Source organism: Phyllobates terribilis, unplaced genomic scaffold, assembly GCF_046119375.1.
Source record: "Phyllobates terribilis strain yellow unplaced genomic scaffold, ASM4611937v1 Scaffold_2__4_contigs__length_985480577, whole genome shotgun sequence".
Classification (NCBI taxonomy): domain Eukaryota; kingdom Metazoa; phylum Chordata; class Amphibia; order Anura; family Dendrobatidae; genus Phyllobates; species Phyllobates terribilis.
The window spans coordinates 216,130,180-216,148,355 of record NW_027362762.1 but is presented as its reverse complement, the minus strand read 5'-3'; positions in this window follow the sequence as shown (position 1 = coordinate 216,148,355).

Genomic DNA, 18,176 nt, shown 5'->3' with positions numbered 1-18,176 from the left:
CTGGAGTTTCTAAAATGGTAGCTGCATTGACGGCTCTGAGATCCTGAACCAACCGGTATCTTGGAGGCTCTCCCGGAGCGGTTTTCTTTTTTACAGGAAAGAGGGGTGTATTGCATGGAGATACACATCTGACAAGGACTCCTGACTCCAGGAGGGAAGCGATTTGGGTACCCAAGCTTTGTTCTTGTGCCGCCTTGAGGGGGTATTGTGGCAACCGTGGGTACCTGTGTCCAGGCTTGAGGTGTACTTGGACCGGGGGAACCTGCAGGAGGCCAACGTCCTCTGGCCCGCTGGACCACAGAGAGTGAGGGAACTGTGAGGTATCAAGAAGAGTGTGAGATTGTATGGTCATCATCATGAGAGGGAAGGCTTTGAGAACGCAGCGGTCTTCAGTCCCTTGTTCGGAATGAGGGTCTCGCAGAAGAAGCTCCATACCATGGTTTCCGAAGGTAATAGTTGCCTTCATCCGCTCTAAGAGATCGGCTCCCAACAAATTAACGGGGCAAGTTTCTGAGACCAAGAATCTTGTGAGTACTCCAGTGAATGGTCCTGCAGACACAGGGACTGTGAGTGGAGAGGAAATATGTTGGCCTTCCACCCCAACACAGGTGAGGGTATCCGGTGATAGGGATACCGAGGGAGGGAGCTGTGTGGAAGAAATGACAGATGTGGCCGCCCCAGTGTCCACCAGGAACTTCAATGGTTGATGGTCCACCTGTAAAGTGACAGTCCCACAGGCGGCCGTGGGGTGCGTAGCCGGGAAAGTGGACACTGGTTGACCGGGCCGTCATTGGCGTGGGTGAGATGGTTCACGGGAAGGTCCATGGTTGTGTGGACCGTCATGAAACGAGCGGTCATGGTACTGTCTGCGGATTGGACAGTCTCTGAGAATGTGATTAGGGCTACCACATTCCCAACACAGTATGCGTCCTTCAGAATCACGAGATTGTCTCTTGTCTCTAGGTGGCCCCCTGTCATTTCTTCTGTCTTGTTTTCTATATGTGGGAGGAGTATCATCACCTGTGCCTTTAACCGTTACCCACTTGATTCCATGTTGGTTGCCAGGGGGTGGGTAGCTTTCTTGAGCTTGATATACCATGGCAGGATCGGCTTTCTTCTTTGGCTTAGTATCCTTTTCCATTTTTAGCATGGCTTTTTGGAAAGCTTTGACAATGTCCACCGCATCGTTAAAAGAAGAAGAACGGATCTCGGGGCGTACCCTCAGAACCTCATCTCTGAGGGCGTCTTGTAGGCCATCTACTAGGGCCTGAACCAACAGGGCGGCCTGCGTCTTGACGTGAGGACTGTATCCGAGATCCTCAAAATGCATGCTGAGTCTTGCAGCATATCTTTCCACAGATTCATCAGGGTCTTGTTGAACATCTTGTACAGACCCAGCTTGATCTGACAAGCGATCCTGAGCCCAGGCTTTTAACTGTTTCATGTATTCTAGGCCGGATTCATACGTACTAAGGGATCCTGCTTTTGTGGAATCCATGGCCTTTTCAAAGCTCTCCGTTTTCGGCTAAGTGAGCCTGGCATTCTGCAGCCAGAGTAGAACCAGCAGCAAGGGCAATTTTACGAGCCAATCCTCCAGCATGGCTCATACGGGTATTTGCAGGGTTGACTATGGCCCCCACCCGATGTGTAAGGATGTCACCATAGCCTATTGACAGAGTGGCAGGGCGTCCTGATGGGTCTACTAGATTCCGGGAGCGGCAGGGGTCCCAGGCTTCTGAGGGGCTGGGGGGTGGTGTTCTTTCAGCAGTTGCTTGGAGCAAGGGCCGGAGTATGGGTAATGAATGTGGGGTGGAGGATGCCATAGGAGACGTATGGGGTAAAGGGGGGGGCGCTGGAGTATCTTGAGCCCATCCCTCATCTGGCTCCGTATCGTCTTGAGTAACAGTATGTTGGCGGAGGGAGAGCAGTCTGGCCTGAAATTCTGGGGAGTTGAGGAGGATATCCCCAGGGTTATGGGCGACCCCCATGGGGAACAGAGGGAGCGCCTCAGCATCGTGGACTGGAGCAGAGGGTATCACATTAGTTTCAGATGGGTGCTCTGGGACTGCGGGCTTTTCCACCCGTGCTGGCGGCTGGTAATAAGCACCGGACAGATCTAGTAGTGGATATAGGCCGGATTGGGGTTTCCCGGGCCTCCCACAACAAGTACAAGGTGTAGTAAGATGGCCGTTGGAGGGAGGAGTTGGAGTGGGAGTGGGATTGTTCTTGGGGGCAGGGAAAGGTGTAGTAAGATGGCCGTTGGAGGGAGGAGTTGGAGTGGGGGTGGGATTGTTCTTGAGGGCAGGCTGGGCATCGTGTCATGGGCGGCCCGCCCCACAGATACAGCAGAACTTCTCCCAGGGCGGGTTCTGCTCTCAGCACATACGACACGTCCATCCTTCCGATGATTTGGCGTCGGCACCATTATAGGGTGGTGGCTGAGGGCTCGGTGTAGTGACAGGCATCAACGGGGTTACGGCCAATTTAGGGTCACATAACAAATCACATTCTGCAGCTTTCATGTATCCGAACAAAGGCTCGGCATTCTCTGTTCCCCCCTGCACCCCTACTTCTTTCCAGTCCTCAACCTTTAACTCATTCGCTACTCTAAGATGTGTCTGAGCCTGGTGCAGGAGTCCTTCATCACTCAACTTCCCTTATTTTGTATAACGCATTCCTTCTACACTGAAGGCTGAAGTCTGCCCGTACTGGGTAGTCTTATTATTTAATACAGATTCCTAACATTCTTAACAGCCTCCTTGCCTTCCCGTGACTCTAGTAGCTGGATGACTCCCACAGCACCATCCGGCAACTTGCCATGTCTTTCAGATTTGAACATACGCAACATTTTCTTATAGAATGCAATGATCTGTCGCGACTCAGATCACTGATGCAGTCCACAGGTCGCCACCGGTCAGTGTAGAGCACTCCTCAATACACTGGTGAGATAGAGAGACACCTCAATCTATCCCCTTCCCTAACCTTGAATGGCGACTTTACAGTGCGACTCACCACGGCACCCTGATTACAGGTCACCACCCGTCAGTGTAGAGCACTCCTCAATACACTGGTGAGATAGAGAGACACCTCAATCTATCCCCTTCCCTAACCTTGAATGGCGACTTTACAGTGCGACTCACCACGGCACCCTGATTACAGGTCACCACCCATCAGTGTAGAGCACTCCTCAATACACTGGTGAGATAGAGAGACACCTCAATCTATCTCCTTTCCTAACCTTGACTTTACAGCAGTCTCTGTGGTAGACGAAGAGCACTCCTCAATTCGTCACAGATTCTTTCTTCCTTACACTACAATCTAGGGATGGCTTGGAATCGACTATCAGTCACGGGAGGCAGCTATCTAAGAAAAGAACAGTGACCGGGGGAGGAGGAGGTGGTGTTCACACGAGCACGCGCAGGCATGCGACGTCACTCGGTCTCACAGTTGCTGGTACGGGACGTGGCGCGGGACGCCTGAGGTCTCACCACTCGACCGGTCACCCACCCAGATCCAAACTGATAATCCCACAGGAACCGCTGCGGCTGACACACAGGCAAGTGAGACATATAAAATACATCTCGACTTACCGTGTTCGATGGAGGTTGATCAGGCCTCAAATTCAGCCGCCGCGGTCACCACCAGGGAAGTCAGCAATATGGGTCCGAGAGGGCGGCGTACCGCTAGCCACGCCCCACGTTGGGCGCCATTTGTCGGGGTCGTAGCGACATTCCACTCGTCCTCCAGTCACTCCAAATTAAGGCTATGAGCATGGGTCAACCATTCAAAGAATGAGTCAGACAACAAGCTGGTTCAAACTCAGAGCATGCTCAGAAGGCTACTGGCAAGCCATGATCTCAGCAATGTTCTGCCTTTATTTCTGCATGCACAAACTTAAATACACTACATAATGGGGAGGGGAAAGGGAGTGTTCGGGGCGGGGTAAGCCATAAATGGATTGTTCGGGGCGGGGTAAGCCATAAATGTCTAGTATCCGGCCACTCCTGATTGGTCCACGTCTCCTTAACTCAGTCTCTGGGCAGACAACCGTCAGTTGATGATTCGGTTTCATTTCTCTGAAACAGATGCTTGGCTGATACTGGCGCCATCTTAGCATAAGTTTCGATCTAAGTAACACGTAGCAAGGAAAGCTTATTGTTATAAGACACAAAATGGTGGTTAGTACATAAGCAAAGCGTATAAAAATATAAAAGTATAAAAGCCGAGAAAATATATATTCTTTTTTACCCTGACAGCAGTCAGGCTACCTCTGGCGAGCACATGGAGGGCTGTGCGACCCTCCAAAGAAATGCCACCCCACACCATTACTGACCCACTGCCAAACCTGTCATGCTGAAGGATGTTGCAGGCTGCAGATCGCTCTCCACGGTGTCTCCAGACTCTGTCACGTCTGTCACATGTGCTCAGTGTGAACCTGCTTTCATCTGTGAAGGGCACAGGGCGCCAGTGACTTTGCCAATCCTGGTGTTCTGTGGCAAATGCCAAGCGTCCTGCACGGTATTGGGCTGTGAACACAACCCCCATCTGTGGATGTCGGGCCCTCATACCACCCTCATGGAGTCGGTTTCTAACCGTTTGTGCAGACGCATGCACATTTGTGGCCTGGTGAACTTCATTTTGCAGGGCTCTGGCAGTGCTTCTCCTGTTCCTCCTTGCACAAAGGAGGAGGTAACGGTCCTGCTGCTGGTTTGTTGACCTCCTATGGCTCCCTCCACATCTCCTGGTATCTGCTCCATGCTCTGGACACTGTGTTGACAGACACAGCTATCTTTCTTGCCACAGCTCGCACTGATGTGCCATCCTGGATGAACTGCACTACCTGAGCAACTTCTGTGGGTTGTACTGTAGACAACGCCTCATGTTAGTGTACCTCTAGAGGTGAGAGCAATGGCAAAATGAAAAAGTGACCAAAACAACAGTCAAAAAGGATGAGAACAGAGAAATGGCCTGTGGTCACCACATGCAGAAACTCTCCTTTATAGGGGGTATTTTGCTAATTGCCTATCATTTCTATCAGTTGTCTGTTCCATTTGCACAACAGCAGGAGAAACTGATTCACAATCAGTGTTGCTTCATAACTGGACAGGTAGATTTCACAGAAGTGTTATTGACTTGAAGTTACATTGTGTTGTTTAAGTGTTCCCTTTATTTTTTTGAGCAGTGTATATCAGCAGAAAGTAGCGAGTAATCCACATATGTAATCATAGTAAACATTGAGGTAATCATGGATGTCACTGCGATAACAAGCACGCTTTCCCAGCGCTGTGTTACTCATTGCATTCGCCACTGTGCTCCTCCCCGTGTCAGGCTGCTGCGCTGAGTCCTCATGCAGCACTTCCAACTCTGCTGCATATCCCTGCTGTTTCCACCTTGCTATAAGGAGATGCGGACAGATCCTGCAGGAATTTAACCCTGCTTATAATAAACTTCATATAACCATAACAAGTCACCAGATTAAGTGATACAACAGCTACAGCAACAGTAACTAATGTGGCGGCACAAGACTCTGAGAAGGGCTTGTCTCTGAGCGCAGTGAGTGTCACAGTGCATGAAATGTAAGGTGTGCATACAGAGAAGGAGGTTCGGCATGTGTGACCAATCATGGTGAGCCTGCAGGGAGTCAGCGCGTGCACCCTGATTGATCACGCATGTTGGATCTCCTGCAGCGTACGCACACCTTACGCGCCGATCAGAGGAAACTGCTGTCCTGCATGCATAGAACAGGTCTGAGAGTGAGACACAGGAACTGCCCGCTGCCTGCTGGTCAATACGCAGTGTCTCATCCTGAGAGTGAAGGCTGTTCATGTTCACATATCTGACCGAGTGTCCGCCAAAAAGAAAAGTGGAGATATGTCTGATTTTGATTTGAAATAGAAGAAAGGTGGGTTGTTCAACCTCCAATTTATGTTGCAAAGAAGAGAGTGCTTATTCCAATGGAGCAAACCACATTACTCCCTATTAATATTCTATATAGGAATAGCACACCCAGATTAGACACAAAAAGGAATATGTTTTTGAATGCTTTTAATTTATTGCCCTTATATCCAAAAAGTCACACCACATTCTTCTTTATCCACTGCATGTTGTACCACTGGGTTCCTTCTCCTATGGGCAATAGTAATTTCATAGTCCTCCATACAGTATTATGGGCACCACATAGTCCTCCATACAATATTATGGGCACCACATAGTCTCCCATACAGTATAATGGGCCCCATATAGTGCTCCATAAAGTATGAGCCCCATATATTGCTTCATACAGAACAATGAACACCATATAATGCTCCATAAAGAATAATGGGCCTCATATAATGCTCCATACAGAATAATGGACCTCATATAATGCTCCATACAGAATAATGGGCCTCATATAATGCTCCATACAGAATAATGGGCCCCATATAATGTTCCATACAGAATAATGGGCCTCATATAATGCACCATACATAATAATAGGCCTCATATAATGCTCCATACATAATAATGGGCTTCATATAATGCTCCATACAAAATAATGGACCCCATATAATGCTCCATACTGAATAATGGACCCACATAATGCTAGATACAGAATTATGGACCCCATATAATACTCCATACAGAATGGGCCCCATATAGTACTCCATACAGAATAATGCACCCCATATAATGCTCCATATAGTATGTTCCCCATATAGTGCTCCATACAGAATGGGCCCCATATATTGTTCCATACATAATGGGCCCCATATATTGCTCCATACTGAATGGGCCCCATATATAGTTCCATACAGTGTGGGCCCCATACAGTATGGGACTCATATAATGTTCCATACAGAATGGGCCCTATATGATGCCCCATATAATGCTCCATACAGAATGGGCCCAATACAGTTGTGCTCAAAAGTTTACATACCCGGCAGAATTTTTCCTCTCTTGGCCTTGTATCAGAGAATATGAATGATACCAAAAAAATATTTTCTCCACTCATGGTTATTGGTTGGATGAAGCCATTTATTTTTAAACTACTGTGTTTTCTCTTTTTAAATCTTAATGACAACCAAAAACATCCAAAAGACTCTGATCAAAAGTTCACATGCCCCAGTTCTTAATACCATGTATTGCCCCCTCTAACATCAATGACAGCTTGAAGTCTTTTGCGGTAGTTGTTGACGAGGTTCTTTAATTTCTCAGATGGTAAAGCTGCCCATTCTTCTTGGCAAAAAACCTCCAGTTCCTGCAAATTCCTGGAAACAGAAAAAAACTGACCGGTACTTCCAAAACAAGAAATAGGTGTGAACAGGTGCTTACTAGGAGAAGCTACCCCCATATACAATAAACAAACAAAGTAGCACTCTGTAACGCTAAGTATGCGAACATGAAATATATGAAATATGAATAGCATTACTGCTGTAGAAAATAGAAATAAATGAGAAATCTTAATGCATAAATTGGCCAATTCATGTGTACCTGGTAGCCGCGATAAGGCGTTTCGCAAAAATACCAGGACCCTATCAATGTGAATTCCTCTCTAAGGGACATCCGTCTGCTTGTGTGTGGGATAAGATCCTGTTGCAATTAAAATCGCCTGAGGCATAGAGGTGGAGTGCTCAGTCAAAGCTTATACATAGAAACAGAAAAAACTGACCGGCACTTCCAAAACAAGAAATAGGTGTGAACAGGTGCTTACTAGGAGAAGCTACCTCCATATACAATAAACAAACAAAGTAGCAATCTGTAACGCTAAGTATGTGTACATGAAATATATGAAATATGAATAGCATTACTGCTGTAGAAAATAGAAATAAATGAGAAATCTTAGCGCATAAATTGGCCAATTCATGTGTACGTGGTAGCAACGATAAGGCATTTCTCAAAAATACCAGGACCCAATCAATGTGAATTCCTCTCTAAGGGACATCCGTCTGCTTATGTGTGGGATGATAAGATCCTGTTGAGATTTGAGAAACGCCCCCCCCCCGCTTGCTCAGGGCCCCGGCACTTGCGCCGGGTGGTGACGCTGGCCCTGCTTTTAAATATGAGGTTAGAAAATTAAAATCATTCAAAAAAATATTATTTTTTGTGCCTTGTCTTGGTGTGCTATTCCTTTATACAATATTAATTTTCATTTTGATTTAAGTCATGGACCAAATTGCACATTCAAGTCTATGGGTCCATTAAAAATTCAGCATATTAATAGCATCCTAGTTGCATACTAGTGCTGTCCATTTCTCACTGACAGTTTGACAGGAGAATCCGTACAAAAATAATGGACACCACACTGATGGTTAAAACTGACCAAACACTACTGAAAATCTGATCTAGCACAATGATATGAATAGCTCCAGTTTTATCACTTACAAGAAATATCGCCGACGTTCCAGTGAGGCCTTACAACCACCCAGCTCATTGGCTTTAAAATACGGAACATGTTTAAGTACCATATATTCAGAACAGTAAGGAGGCTATAAAAGTAATCTATTTTAAATATATTTAAGCAATTATGGCGCTAAGCTGGAGCCATTCACCAAGGCCTGTAGGCTCACCGCAGGCAAATATATATTCTTGGTCACATGGGATATAATTCTTTCTCACTTTCTTTCTAATGACCTCAGTGTTCCCAATGCAAATTTGACTTAAAAAATGGCAATGCAAAAACATGCAAATTAGGTTGTATAGCACCTGTCAATCTTTTGCAAGGAACAAAAAGTACTGTACCTCCTGAACAGGATTTGTATAAGTGGTCACCAAGTGCTATAAACATCAGATCATCTCTGTTTTGTGTTATCAGAATGATGCACTTTATTATGACAGACATCGGGCATTTACAAAACCTGTATTTGCTAAAATAAGTGCAAATTGCCTCTTCAGAGAAAAAGAGGACTTGTACTCTATAGTGCCAGCTATAGGAAGCAGCAATCAAGAAACAGAGCACATTCTGATCATGTGTGAGTTTAGCCCTGAAAGAAGAAAGTCTAAAGACACAGGTCTACAAAAACTTTTTTTTTTCAGATACCAATATTTTTTTAAAGGATTTAAGGTGTTTTAAGGGGGTTGAACTCAAAAATAATTTTACTTTTGCTGAATTGGTTCTAGGTTTTTGAGATAATTCATCTATGAAAATAATGCATTCCCCCAATGTGACTTGTGTGTGATGACAAACGCAATATCTTTTGGTCTTTTGACTCTTTATTTAACAGTGTCTTAGGTAATGAAATATCCCGTATAATTATTTTGTGCTTCTATTTGTAAGCTTACAATGCTATAAAAGCGACTTTTTGAATCCAGAATTCTACTGTAGTTAACTATTAAATATCTCAGAAACTAGAACCAATCTGGCAAAACCAATGTCATATTCTTAATCAGCACCATAAACTTAATATAAAACCATTCAAATGTCATTAGCACCAAAATCACTGTATACCAATGTAATCTTACTGTACTCTATGCTCCATTATTACCTCCATAATAAAAAAGGTAAAATATAATCTCGCAAACTGGTCCATACGCTGATGTGGCTGACCTGATGTCTATTAGAAGAACAGCTCTCATAGATAGTTAATATTAGCCTACTTCATAAAATTAGAGATGAGTGAATAGATTCACAGAACCCTGATCCAGCGGCCATGTCAGATAGTATGAGCAACCATGACATCATGCCGGACCTAATCAGAAGAGGCACCAAATATAAAAAATATAAACTATTCTACTTACCTTCCCCCGCTCACCCGAAGAAATGCCACGTCCCCTTCTGTAGCTGGTGCAGAAGCTGGCAGCTGATTTCATCATGCGTCGGGCAGCGCGTGTTGTGCCGCCAGTGACTTGCACACCAACGTCATCAAACGGCCTCTGATTGGCTGGCAGTGTGTATTGCACTGCAGGAACCTGGCGGGTCTCTGCGTTGCAATATATTTCAGCTGAATGTGTGGTCCCCCTCCCACATGGGACCTGTCACACCCTCTGAGACAACGATCGTTACGCCCCTGGTTGGAGGCGGTACACAAGTCTACCATCCAATGGCCACAGATCACTAACGTGGCTGCTAGACCAGAGTCCTGTTAATCAATTCACTCATCTATATATATAATCATCTTATCCCGTCTGTCTGTCTGTCTGTCTTTCTGTCTGTCTGTCCTGGAAATCCCGCGTTGCTCATTGGTCCGGCAGCGGCCAATCAGCGCCGCGGGATTTCTCAAAAAAGATGGCGGCCGTTAGCGGCTCATCTGCGGGACGGAGATGCAGCCGGGACATGACCGGCGCAAGGCGCTCATCTCCCGGCCGGTAGCAGCAGAAGGACCTCGACCGCCGGCGCCATCTGCGGGACGGAGATGCAGCCGGGACATGACCGCCGCGAGGCGCTCATCTCCCGGCCGGTAGCAGCAGAAGGACCTCGACCGCCGGAGCCATCTGCGGGATGGAGATGCAGCCGGGAGATGACCGGTGTGAGGCTCTCATCTCCCGGCTTCTCGCAGCAGAAGTAGCTGCACAGGCAGCGGCTCTCCCCGGTCCTCACCAATACGATTCCGCTTCCCTGTTCTCAGTAATACGATTCGCTGATTGGTTGCGGTCTCCGGCCGCGACCAATCAGTGTTCTTGGCGCAAAACTTAAACACCGCTGTGCTGATTGGTCGCGGCCGCTGCCTGCGACCAATCACCGATTTGGGCGCCACATTTAAATAGCGGCCGCGACCAATCACCGATCTTGGCGCCACATTTAAACACTGCTGTGCTGATTGGTCGCGGACGCTGCCCGCGACCAATCAGCGATTTTGGCGCCACATTTAAACACTGCTGTGCTGATTGGTCGCGGACGCTGCCCGCGACCAATCAGCGATCTTGCCGACACATTTAAACACTGCTGTGCTGATTGGTCGTGGACGCCAGCCGCGACCAATCAGCGATTTTGGCGCAAAATTTAAACAACGCTCTGCTGCTTGGTTGCGGACTCCAGCCGCGGCCAATAAGCGAGATTGGCGCCAAATTTAAACAACGCTCTGCTGATTGGTCGCGGACGCCAGCAGCGACCAATCAGCGAGATTGGCGCCAAATTTAATCAACGCTCTGCTGATTGGTTGCGGCCGCCAGCCGACCGCGACCACTCAGCGAGATTGGCGCAAAATTGAAACAAGGCTCTGAACTCCCGATGGCAAGTGTGAACGGAGGACCGAGGAGCGGCGCCGCCGGTCGGGATGCTTCTGCTGCGAGCAGCCGCTCATCTCCCAGCTGCTCGCAGCGGAAGTACCCGCACAGGCAGCACCGCTCCCCGGTCCTCACTAATACGACGCTGAAACAACGCTCTGCTGATTGGTCGCTGTTGCCGGCCGCAACCAATCAGCGATATTGGCGCCAAATTTAAACAACGCTCTGCTGATTGGTCGCGGATGCCAGCAGCTACCAATCAGCGAGATTGGCGCCAAATTTACACAACGCTCTGCTGATTGGTTGCGGCCGCCAGCTGACCGCGACCAATCAGCGAGATTGGCGCAAAATTTAAACAACGCTCTGATCTCCCGACGGCAAGTGTGAACGGAGGACCGAGGAGCGGCGCCGCCAGTCGGGATGCTTCTGCTGCGAGCAGCCGCTCATCTCCCAGCTGCTCGCAGCGGAAGTACCCGCACAGGCAGCGCCGCTCCCCCGTCCTCACTAATACGACGCTGAAACAACGCTCTGCTGATTGGTCGCTGTTGCCGGCCGCAACCAATCAGCGATATTGGCGCCAAATTTAAACACCCCTCTGCTGATTGGTCGCGACCGCCGGCCGCGACCAATCTGCATTATTGGCGCCAAATTGAAACACCGCTCTGCTGATTGGTCGTGACCGCCAGCTGCGACCAATCAGCGATATTGGCGCCAAATTGAAACACCGCTCTGCTGATTGGTCGCGATCGCCAGCTGCGACCAATCAGCGACATTGGCGCCAAATTTAAACACCGCTATGCTAATTGGTCGCGGTCGCCGGCCGCGACTAATCAGCATTATTGGCGCAAAATTTAAACCCCGCTTTGCTGATTGGTTGCAGCCTCCAGCTGCGACCAATCAGCGATATTGGCGCCAAATTTAAACACCGTTTTGCTGATTGGTCGCGGTCGCGACTAATCAGCGATTTTATCGCCAAATTTAAACATGCTCTCCGGTCCTCACTAACACAGTTTGCTGGTTAGTCGCGGCCGCCACCCGCGACCAATCACCGATATTGCTGCCAAATTTAAACACCGTTTTGCTGATTGGTCGCGGTTGCCGGCCGCATACATATTCTAGAATACCCGATGCGTTAGAATCGGGCCACCATCTAGTCTCTAAATAACAAAGTCACATAGAACTCTGCATTGTGCGGTGTCTCACTATTCTCGAAATGTGTAAATAAATTGGATTCCCCTTTGTTTCCATGTAACACAGTCTGGACAACAACAACTAAGAGAAACATAAAAAGTATTTACACACCCAAGTACAAAAAAATGCATCAGCTTTATTTGACAAAAATTGAAATACAAACCAAAGACAGTGATTAAAACACTTAAAAACTAGTATCCGACAGCATTAGTGCAAATAAGTAATGGTATCCTGTATCCAAAAATGAGGACTGAGGGTTAAAAAATATATTTGATTCCCCCTATGCAGGGCTCTGCAGGCTGTAAAATGAAGCAGAAATAATGGGACATACAAATATTCGAATCTATGCAAAAGAATTCTAAGTGCGAATAAACATACATACAAAATACAAGTGACTCACCCCTGGGCTGTGTGGGGAACCCGGAACCGGGCCTTTTTGTGGATGCTGGGGGTTGTAGTCTCCGTGACGGCGACCCGGTCCCATGGCTCAGGGTGGTCAAACCAGTGGCGGATCTGTTTATTTGGTTTTCAATGTTTAAATGTCCGACTACGCCACCCGTGGATTGCGGTCACTGAGAACCGCCGCTGCGGGGCAGACCGCTGAGGCTGATGTTGTGTGCGCAGCAGAGAGTAGTATAACTCCCCACGGGAGGAGTATAGCCTCAGGGCAGCGTGTATAGATGGTGAGGGTCGTGGTGCATGGGCGCAGCAGAAATGACTCAGAGTCCTTGAGGTGCAGTCCAGGGTCTTTACTCACAGTTGTTTGATCTGAGACACTTCTGCCGATAGTGACTTCCCCGCGTCGCGCTGCGCTCACCAAGTGAGGGGCTCGGCCGACTCCCAGGTATCTCCGGAGTACTTGTCAGGACCCCTTTCATATGTCCTCTCTCTGGCCCTTCGTGCCCCACACCTTACACAGCTTATTTCCAGCTACCTCGGGTCTTGGCGGGTAACGTGTGTTCCGTCCCCTGAACCCTATGTGGTGCCTTCTGAGCGTGGACTGTGAGGAGCTGTGACACATGAAATGCCACAGCCTCCGGTGTCTAGTTGGGAGTAGTTTCTGCCTCCACTAGCTAAGGGAACCGGTTCCCTCTTTTGGCCTGACCCCCCTACCTCCGGGTAGCGGCGGGCGTACGGCCGGCTTGCTGCACGGCCCATACCCCTGGGGTCCCTTCACTCCTCTCCTGGAGCCTTTCCTGCTCTCCTTCTTCTCCTTTCAGTCTGGGGCCTCACAAGCTAGGCCCGCCTCCTGGAGCAGAGCTCCACAGAGCCCAGCTCTGTCACTTCTCCCCTCTGACTGAACACTGTCTCTAAGATGGCTCCCTCCTTTTATACCTCTCTCATTAGTGCACCCAGGATCTGCACTCTCCACCCACACACCACTGGGTTCCCCCTTTCCTAGGTGACCCCTCCCCACTCCAGCCAGGGACAGAGGCAGTTGTGCTCACTCTTGGGAGCATTGTCGCCCTGTCCCCCGGAAATGTGGTGTAGTGCATGCAGGTGTCAGGGTCCTGAGCCATACTCCATCCTTACCTGAGAGTGAGATATCACACCTCTGGGTGAGATGCAATACCTCTGTAGCGACCGAACCCTCGGGGCGCTACACTCCCCCTTGGTAAATCACAGCACGTCCGCGGGCTGGAACAGAGTAAAAGACAATTTTATTTCAAGACATGCAAAAACATTTTTTTTTTGATTCAACTCAAATAAAACCAATTCAACATTTTTCTTCCCTTTATTGGAGAGAATTTTCCTATAACCGTTACTTCTAGCATCATCAACTTTTACTTTCAAGATACTCTCGGCATGTAAATATAAAACAGATTTTCAAGTATAAAACATAAGAACATTTTCAGCAGCATCATTACGACGGAGTCCTTCAGTAAGTCACAGCTCCTGCTGCGGCCAGGTGTCCATGTTACCAAACAAGATGCAATATAACAAGATGTGAATTTTTAAATGTTCTGGGGACCTGTCCCTACAAACTCCAAGTTCTTGGCCGTAGGCGTGGTGGCAAGACACAATTATCCACTTTGGACCATCAGAGGGCCACGCCTGACAGGTTGGTTAGGTGAGGTAGTTCAATATAAAACCAATAGGGGGCACTTTAAGAAGTGCAACTATTTACAAGGGTTGGCTGCTCCCAGTCCTCAGCCGGATAGAAAGGGTTGGCTGCTCCCAGTCCTCAGCCAGATAGAAAGGGTTGGCTGCTCCCAGTCCTCAGCCGGATAGTTCACAGACCCTTTTCGGGTAACTTTAGCAAACAAATAACTGTCAACAATCCCGAACCGGGTAAACTCTTTATAATCCGCAAATGACACAACTCTTTTTCCCCCACCCTGACGGGTAACTATCTACAGTTCAGTCCCCAACTACTATACCTCAGTAGTGGTGCTCCCTCCGGGGGGGGCTCTTGTCCACTGTAGGCTGGCCCAGCCGGGTCTTCAGCGCTGTAGGGTGAAGGACTGTTCTTTGTCTCCACCCTGTGGACATTCAGGGCATACCAGCCCCTCTCACCTCTGTGCCTGGTGTAGATGACGTGATCACCAGGGTACAGGTGTGGGGCGCAAGCTCCCGGGATAAGCAGTTCTGGCAGGGGAACCAGGGACGGTGAAGCGCCAGCTGAGTCTGGGACAGGGACAACACTCATCCCTGCTCCCGCGACCGCTTCAGCTAGGCCTATCACCTCCCGATCCATGAGAAGCTTCATCGGGGCTTGGGCGCCGCTGATCACTTGCAGCGCCGCCCCCGGTGTACACAGCATGGAGAATGACATTACCGTGGCAGCGGCCGCACCTGCGGCTGAAGTTCCCTCCATCTTGGGCGTCTTCCTCCCCCTTGGTGAACCGCGGCCTACCTTCTCTTCTTTCTCCTCCGTAGGCCGCAGCTCCGCAGGCGATGGTCTACGTTGAGGACCTGGCGTCGCGCGCTGCTAACGTCAGCGCTCGCTGGGCTCCTTCCAGGACCTTGCGCAGTGTCAGTGCGTGGGGCGGGGCTTCAGATCTCGCACGCTTTCGGCGTCCACGCCTCTCTTCTTCCTGCGTGGCGTCCCAAAGATGGCGTCCAATGGCGGGAAAATGGCTGCGGATGGCGGGAAAATGGCTGCGGGTGGCGGGAAACCTTCACCACGGTAAGTAACACAGTCTTTGAAGGCACGCAGTACCCGGTGGTAGCGGGCACGAAATCCTGCCGACTACGCCAAAGTTGACGCGCCCCCTGGGTCGTGTGGGGAACCCGGAACCGGGCCTTTTTGTGGATGCTGGGGGTTGTAGTCTCCGTGGCGGCGACCCGGTCCCGAGGCTCAGGGTGGTCAAACCAGTGGCGGATCTGTTTATTTGGTTTTCAATGTTTAAATGTCTGACTACGCCACCCGTGGATTGCGGTCACTGAGAACCGCCGCTGTGGGGCAGACCGCTGAGGCTGATGTTGTGTGCACAGCAGAGAGTAGTATAACTCCCCACGGGAGGAGTATAGCCTCAGGGCAGCGTGTATAGATGGTGAGGGTTGTGATGCATGGGTGCAGCAGAAATGACTCAGAGTCCGTGCAGTGCAGTTCAGGGTCTTTACTGTTGGTAATGAAGAAGGCCCTGCTGGGAGTACTGGCTAACATTAGAGGCCTGGTCAGTCTGTGAGCGAACAAGAGTCCCCCTGGCCAGTTGGAGGTGTAGGCCTTCCCGTCTGACTGCACTCTTCCTGGCTACCTTTCTGTAGTCGTGTAGTAGCCCACATCCCTGAGTGTACCGTGTGGTGCTCACCCGTATGGCTGGTGACTTGGGGCCTTTGGTAGCCTCCGCTCCTCGATGGCGGTGCTGGTCCCTTGCGTCTGACTGAGCCTCCGGGCTTCCTATGGCCAGAGGACCTGAAATCCCCTGCCAGGTGGTTTCTGCTGCTGGATGTGGAAATCCTCACAGCCTCGGACTCCTGTGTCCGATTCTCTGCGTCTTCTGCCAGGACGAGCTCTCTGCTCCAGTCCCTGGACTTCAGCTCCTGGCTCCTACAGAGCTCCTTGCTGCTGCTCTGTCCCTTCCTCTGGAACTAGACTCCCTAACCCCGCCCCAGATCCAGTTTATAAAGGGCAGGTTCCTCCCCTCCCTGGACTGGGGCAGGAGGCGTTGCATGCAATAGTGCTCCTGGCCAGGAAAGCCCATGCTCGCTCTCAGACATGGTATTTCTACCACTGTGGCAGACCCCTGGGGTGCCACACAAGCAACACAGACAATAAATCCTAGTATGAGAGTGGCCGTACTCACACTAGCCGCAAATGAGCATAAGGGCACAATGCAAAAGAGGTATTGTAAAAAATATACTTATGTAAGAATTGTGAGGACCAAAATACCCAGATGTGGCAGGACATACCCTTGCCCCTTATCTTTGAGTGTGGATACAGGACATAGTGTAGTGTATCAGTTTTTAATCTTTGTCTTTGAATTTTTGTCAAATAAAGTTGATGTAATTTATGTATTTGGGTGTGCACAAATCTATTCTTTGATGTCTATTTGATGGTCGGTGTTCATATAAGCTTTGATACATCTCTGCTAGAAGCATATAGAATATTCATAGTTGATGCCCGTCCACATTCCTGTTTTTTATTTATAGCACTGACTGAAAATGATTAATTGGACACTGATGAGACTGTTTAGAAACATGCCCAAATAGACAAGAGGAATTGCCTAGTTGTCAATTTATTAATACACTGCTCAAAAAATAAAGGGAACACTTAAACAACGGAATATAACTCCAAGTAAATAAAACTTCTGTGAAATCAAACTGTCCACTTAGGAAGCAACAATGATTGACAATCAATTTCACATGCTGTTGTGCAAATGGAATAGTCAATAGATGGAAATTATTGGCAATTATCAAGACACCCTCAATAAAGGAGTGGTTCTGCAGATGGGGACCACAGACCACATCTCAGTACCAATGCTTTCTGGCTAATGTTTTGGTCACTTTTGAATGTTGGTTGTGCTTTCACACTCATGGCAGCTTGAGACGGACTCTACAACCCACAGAAGTTGCTCAGGAAGTGCAGCTCATCCAGAATGGCACATCAATGCGAGCTGTGGCAAGAAGGTTTGCCGTGTCTGTCAGCGTAGTGTCCAGAGGCTAGAGGCGCTACCAGGAGACAGGCCAGTACACCAGGAGATGTGGAGGGGGCTATAGGAGGGCAACAACCCAGTAGCAAGACCGCTACCTCCGCCATTGTGCAAGGAGGAACAGGAGGAGCACTGCCCGAGCCCTGCAAAATGACCTCCAGCAGGCCACAAATGTGCATGTGTCTGCACAAACCACCATGTGTGTGGTATGAGGGCCCGACGTCCATAGATGGGGGTTGTGCTCACAGCCCAACACCGTGCAGGATGCTTGGCATTTGCCACAGAACACCAGGATTGGCAAAGTCGCCACTGGCGCCCTGTGCTCTTCACAGATGAAAGCAGGTTCAAACTGAGCACATGTGACAGATGTGACAGAGTCTGGAGACGCCGTGGAGAGTGATCTGCTGCCTGCAACATCCTTCAGCATGACCGGTTTGGCAGTGGGTCAGTAATGGTGTGGGGTGGCATTTCTTTGGAGGGCCGCACAACCCTCCATGTGCTCGCCAGAGGTAGCCTCACTGCCATTAAGTACCGAAATGAGATCCTCAGACCCCTTGTGAGACCATATGCTGGTGCGGTTGGCCCTGGGTTCCTCCTAATGCAGGACAATGCCAGACCTCATGTGGCTGGAGTGTGTCAGCAGTTCCTGCAAGTTGAAGGCATTGAAGCTATGAACTGGCCCGCCTGTTCCCCAGACCTGAATCCGATTGAGCACATCTGGGACATCGTGTCTCACTCCATCCACCAACG